Source organism: Diachasma alloeum, unplaced genomic scaffold, assembly GCF_001412515.2.
Source record: "Diachasma alloeum isolate Michigan unplaced genomic scaffold, Dall2.0 Dall_scaffold_00363, whole genome shotgun sequence".
Lineage (NCBI taxonomy): Eukaryota > Metazoa > Arthropoda > Insecta > Hymenoptera > Braconidae > Diachasma > Diachasma alloeum.
The window spans coordinates 168,459-175,057 of record NW_021680502.1 but is presented as its reverse complement, the minus strand read 5'-3'; the positions used below and the strand labels follow the sequence as shown (position 1 = coordinate 175,057).

At 33.4% G+C, this 6,599-nt stretch overlaps 1 protein-coding gene across 1 annotated transcript in view; it reads right to left on the bottom strand.

Moving 5' to 3' along the window:
- Positions 1-4,721, bottom strand: part of LOC107041361 (glycogen [starch] synthase) — a 15,375-nt gene extending 10,654 nt beyond the window's left edge. Inside the window, exon 1 of the mRNA XM_015261879.1 lies at positions 4,521-4,721. The gene's annotated coding sequence lies outside the window, so the exon portion shown is untranslated. The remainder of the gene's footprint in view (positions 1-4,520) is intronic.
- Between the last annotated feature and the right edge of the window lie 1,878 nt (positions 4,722-6,599).

Below are 6,599 nucleotides of genomic sequence, written 5' to 3'. Positions count from 1 at the left end.
TTTTTAGATGATTAGATGATGAAAGTTTGAAGTTTATGACATCGTCGAATAAAATTGTGAAAAAATCATGAATGAAGCGAAAACACTTCGAATTAGCGAAAGAAGATCAGAATTGACCCCATAATTTTTCTAGAAAAATAATTGAATACTTTTGTCAAGTTGCAAACGGAAATGAAGAGGGAGGCGAAGACAAAAAAATTATGGCCTGTGAGAAATTTGATAATTGTTGTTTTGCACTCTGAATATAATTTTAATTACAATAGTAATTAAAATTTCATTCAATGAGGACGGAAACTCAGAATTAGTGGATCACTTATTATAATATTTGAATTGAACAAGCAATGAACCGAGACGCATTGTTTTCATTAGCTTTAACACTCAAGAGACTAAAACGACGATAAATCATTAATTTTCGAAGGAAACAAAAAAAGCAAAGGCATAATAAATGGGCATCAACGTCGCGGCCGCTTGCGGCCGCGGCGGCGCTAGTATCTAAAAAAAGCGAGCACTGTCATGGCAGCCACCGCAAGTGTTATTTTTGACGAGTTCTCATGTGAATTTTTATGACGATGAGCAATGCGACTGCGACGGCGCTATTCAAGAAAGTGCGCGAGAATTACAAATTTGATTTCGTACCTCAAAAAAAAGAAACAAGCATCGTATATATACATACATTAAATACATCAGTGTATATTTTCTACACAAGGATTTGTTTACAATTACTGGAATGAGAAAATTTTTTTTGGTGACAAGTGTTAAGAGCTAATAAGATTGACTGATTGATAATTAGATAAACTTGAATGTCGATAATGGAATGAAAAGAATTGGAAATCTAAAAATTTTCGATTTCAATTTTTTTATTAGATTTTTGTTTTTCGAGGTTTTTTTTAATGAAGTCAATACTTTATACCACAAAATCAAAGAATATTGAATTTTCTCCATGAAAAAAACGTAGGACTACTTTTCATGTGAAGATTTTCAATCATTATTGAATTGGCTAGAAGAAGATCGAAAATAAAGCATGGATTAGCAGCGGTTTTCGAAGGGAATACCACAAAATTGCTTTTTTCAACATTCCCTTCTTAGGAATGAATAATGGAAATAGTTCCAAAAATATAATCTTTTTGCATGAAATCGTTTTTTGGTGAAGTCCTGAAATCGGAAAAATTCATTACAATTCAGGAAAAATTATTCTTAGAATGGAAAATGGATTATTATAGAATTATTTATATGAAAAAACGTCGCAGTCTCTGAAAATGGCGACTTTTCAATCATTTCATTAGTCTACTGGTGAAAACAAATTTAAATTTCATGGACAGTTCAGTAGTAATTTTTAGGACAGAGACATTTAATTCAGTTTGGGAGGAAAAAATCATGAAAATTGAAATTCTACTGAAAATTAAACGGTATTCAATATTTCTTACCAGCGTGAAGATAGAAAGTTACTTTTAAATTCTGATTCAAGACATGAATATTCTGTACCTAATTTCTCTGTATTTTCGATTGATGAATCAATTATAATTATCGAAATCATTTAGGTCAGAGGAAAATAGAATGATTCAATTCCCTTAATGTTGAGTTTACTAAAATTTTCTCCAAATAACGTTGATTAGAATCAATAGCCAGAATTATCAGATTATCTGATGTTTTTTACGTTAAGTATAGGAGAATCTGAATGCAACACAGTGAAAGTGATGATCAATTTTTTTACCTTGAACGAATAATAATAATACCTAAATTAAAAAATTCTATTATGAATAAAAAGCTATGACTCAATATTCCATAACAGCAGAGAACAAGAATGATGATATTTACGTAATATTATTTGAACCATTAACATGAATTTTAAATTCATGAGAAAGGATAGAGAAGTCAAACTGTCATTTTAAGTTTCAATTTTTTGTTCGGTGCTAAAAACATGAGGTGACGATATTCTAAGCACGAAATCGTATTGATAATATAAACAGCAGATTAATTGAACTACCGAGTGAACTGAATTAAAAAAATTATAGCAGTGTTGGCACACACCTTTACCAGAGTATCACCAAACATTGAATTTCAACACTTTACTCTCTGAATTATGTTCAAGAAGAAATTTGATTGTAATTATAATCAAAATCTCATTCAATGAGCATAGGAATTAACACATCCGCAAATCATTCATTGCAATATGAAAATTTCACAGCTAACAATGAATCGAAATAAGAAATATTGAATCTGACACGGAAAAAAAGGGTATAATGGAAGGGCCACCAATACCACGGCCGCTATTGCGTTAGAAATGTGAAAAGGTTGCCTGAAATAATAATGCAAATCCGAAACTATTAACACTAGAAATATAAAAATTTTAGGGTAGGTCCTATTCCCGATGTGAATATCCATTAAGAGAACGTTTTCAGAAATTAATTCATTCATTAATGAATATATATTTCAGCTTCTTTATAACATTCACCTCTGAAAAGATGAATAGAGGATGATTTATAAAAACTTCAAGGAAGTTTGCAAGTTCCCTCCAAAATTAGAGAATCGTCGGCTTTTTCATCTGAATGTAGGATGATTTTGGAGTTTTACAAAGAATTCAAAACAATTATGAGGTTTTCTAAAAAAAATTTGATAATGTTCTCAAATGTTATAGATTTTTTGGATAAACAATGGGAAAACAATTGGAAAGAAAAGGCAGAATTTTCTGAACAAAACTGATGTGAAAGGGTCACGTGACTGACTACTGCACTCTGATTGAAATGAAAAAGGAGAACCAATTTGAGAAATACCTCGGATTTTTACAACAATTGCACAAAAATTCTCAAAAAGAAGTACTACTCAGGCAGTCTTTTACAATAGAGGGTTAAACAATTGATTAACCGAGACGCATTGTTACCATTAATCTTCACATATGAAAAAATTCAGTAGAAAATCCTAGCGAATTCGCTAGACAATTCTATTGGATTTCTATTGAACTTTCTATTAGCTTCTGGCCATTTCTATTGAAATGTTCAATAGAAAATATTCTGTAGAAAAACTCAATAGAAATATATTTTTCTATACAGCTTATTCTATTGAGATATTTTCTACGAAATTTCCTCGGCTGAAATTTTCCAAGTTTTCTAATCTCGGGGAATACTACCATCCCTGTAAATTTGAACGAAATCGGAGGGGGGGGAGTGATACTATATATTTACCCAAGTTTTTTTCACTCTATTTTTCCTTTTCTGTTCATCAAGAAAATTAAACAAAAAAAATTAGAAAATGTAAGCCAAGGAAATTCCACCGAAAATATCTCTATAGAATAAGTTGCATAGAAAAATAGAATTCTATGATTTTTTCTATAGAATATGTTCTATTGAACATTTCGATGGAAACGGCCAAAAACTAATAAAAAGTTCAGTAGAAATATAATACAATTGTCTAGCGAATTCGCTAGGAATTTCTATGAATTTTTTTCGTGCGTGTTAACACTTAGCATAATGAACGATGATGAATCATTAATTGTTAAAAGGAACAATTGACGATATGCCAAAAGCAATTTTTCGCGCTCTACTGAGGGTTTCTATAACTAGCCTATGGCGGAGCCTACCAGGTGGTTGGGCGCCGGAATGTATGGCTATACGAAATTAAGATCTTAAATTTGAAAAAAAAATTCTAAGAGAATTAGAATTTAGAGAGAAAAAATTTCCGCTTCACCCAGCCGGGAATCGAACCCGGGTCTCTCAGATACGCGCCGGGCACTCTTACCGACTCTTAATTTCATCTCCCATTACCCTATTATTATTGGACTTTTGTAAATATGAATATCAATCCAAAGTTCAATTTGACATTTTGTGATATTGGAGACTTACTAGGAGATACTAGGAGACCAATTCAAGCAGGAGAGGAGGTATTATTAGCTGAACACATCCTCATCTGTGGTGTCAAAAGTTATAAACAGAATTACGTAGAAATTGTGTCAGCTTGTCTTCAATCGTCACATTGGAATAATTACCACGAAATAACTATAAAAATTCTGTTTGAGGAAAATAATTAGCAAATGTACTTGTCCAGCTGGCTTGGGTGAAAAATGTAAACACATTTTTGCGACACTTCTGTATATTTATCGGTAAGGAAAGTCATGTTTTTTTTGTTTTTGATCGTTTTATCTACTTCAATACATGTACTGATCGTCAGTGATATTCGAGTATACGCAATCTGCAGTTTAAATATTGGATTTATCTAGGATTCGAGTTGACAGATGTTGAGCTGTACAGACTTGAAACAGCAATGGGGCAAGGTGAAATCAAATGCTGATTTACCCCAGAATCAGGTAGTGAATTTGGAGGAATTTTGTTGCATGAAGTTGGAGAAGGTAGAAAAAGAGAATGATCCAAACTCCCAGAATTTTTTTTTTAATACACTGATGACAAGTACGATTGTATCTCTCTCCAGTTACTTGAAACGTTTTAGCTCTTGACTACTACTCCACAATTAACATGTAATACTCATTCTTAATCAATAAATTTTCAATATAAATTATTTATAATACTGACCTTGTTTCGTAAAGTTATCTACAGACTGCAAACTGTAAACTCTCATTTCTCGGTCATGAGGCCTGTCGATTTTCAATACCTCCATCCGTTTGTTCCGCAAGGCCGCATCAGATCGGAAATGGTGAAAGCTCAAATTTGATTTATCTTTAATTTTACAGTGTGGCACACAGCAGACTCTTCGATTTTTTTTATAAACATTTGTTGTCATTTTTATGAGTAAAATGAAGTCCACTTTGTTTTGATGTGAAGTTGGTTACAAACTAGGACGTGACGTTGGCTATTCGCCTTAGAGTTCCGAATCAGTCCGTTTTCTGGGTATAGCGCTGGAAACACTTTGGGGCGAGTTTTCAAGCTAAAACCCGGTTGAATACACGGTTCAAGTTAACCACCGCTCTAAAAAGTTAGCCCCTGATTATTAATCATTAATTATTTTGACCATGGGAATCCATAGATAGGCAAATGATAGACCATGATTGACTATAAAAATAATTTGATAGCCTGAATTTTTTTCAAATGAATTTTCAAAAAAAAGTCATTAAAGATAGCCCCTCTTTTTTTTTTAAATTTATTGATACAAACTTCTACTTGGGCACATTTTACGCGGAATGATTTGATAGACATTGACATACACTGAATCAAAGTCAATTTTCAATAATCAGGGGCTAACTTTTTAGAGCTGTTAACAGAGATTACAGGGGAGATGAGCAGGGCCAATGTAAAGTGTTCAACAGCAAAATTAGTAGCGGTGGCGCATGGACTACGATGGAGCGTACGGAACTGTTGGTATGGTAGGGCCCGAGCATAAATTTGTCGATAACCGGAAAGGGGTTCTCAATAAGGTAGCTCCTCGCATTTTGTAATAATTGTCAGGAATGTAAAATCGAACATATTATAATCAATAGTATAATGAATGCAGAATCTAATGATCTAAAAGTCTTTTCCTTTTTCTCGAGATATTTATTATTGACACGTAGGTCCCAGCAGCGATCTACACATAATGGGATTAATTCAATAATAATAGATTAATGAATAAGATTTTTCGCAGATTATTGCGAGATTTAGATGAATGGTTTGCCTCCTTCAGTGACCATAAAAAATTGTCTCCAATCGACAATATCTCCCAATGGAATGGAACGATGTGAATGAATCAAGTATCAATTTGAATCTTTAAAAAATTAATCGAGAGTGAAAAAAAATCCCGGAATTCCACTCTAACATTTCTCTATTGTCTGTATTTACCGAGAAAAAAAAAACGTTGTTCCTAAGAATCGATGTGTCTTTTTTAGGCAGCTGCATTTCTGAAATGCAATGAGCAAGCAATGTTAAAATTAAGTCATTTTGATGATCATTTTGAGTCATGATCCTGAAAATCAAAGGAAAGTCTTGAATTCAGGAATGATGTCTGTAGGTTTCAGTAATATTTTCGCGGAAATTCCGGGAACACTTATTGGGAATTTTTATCGCGTTGTCGTAATATGGAAATATCAAGGAATTTCGTCATTGTAAATTAAAATTTTTTATAAATTTCAGTCCAATTATGTGTGTACGTCCACGTGAAAAGGGCCCATTTTATCGCATCTAATTTCCGAGATATTCACGTTTTTCTCTCCACTCCATTTATCCCATTGTTAAATTGATTTTTTGATCTTTTATACGGACGTCACACGCAGAAAAATAAATCGGTAAAAGTCTTGCGATGGCAAGGAGTTTCCCGAAAATCCCCTTTTTCCATGCACGAAGAACAATGAAGCTTTTTGGAATCTTCGGGAAATTCTATCCTATCCTACTCAAGTAGCAGCGGAGGAATAAATTTTCAAAAGCGCGGAGGAACTCCGAACGGTTTTACGGCGTCGAGTGAGCGCGGAGGGGCTCCACCGATTAGAAAATTCATTTCCCCCCCCCCCCCGCCGTCCTAATTGCGAAGAGGGAATGAACGCAACATCTATCGATCGAGGATAATATTCTCAATAAATGACAGTGGTTTGATTCCCTTAGTCTCTATTAGGAGAGGAGGAATGAATTTTCAAAACGCGCAGTAACTCCGAACAAGTTCTTCTCATTCAAAAATTAATTTCTCCC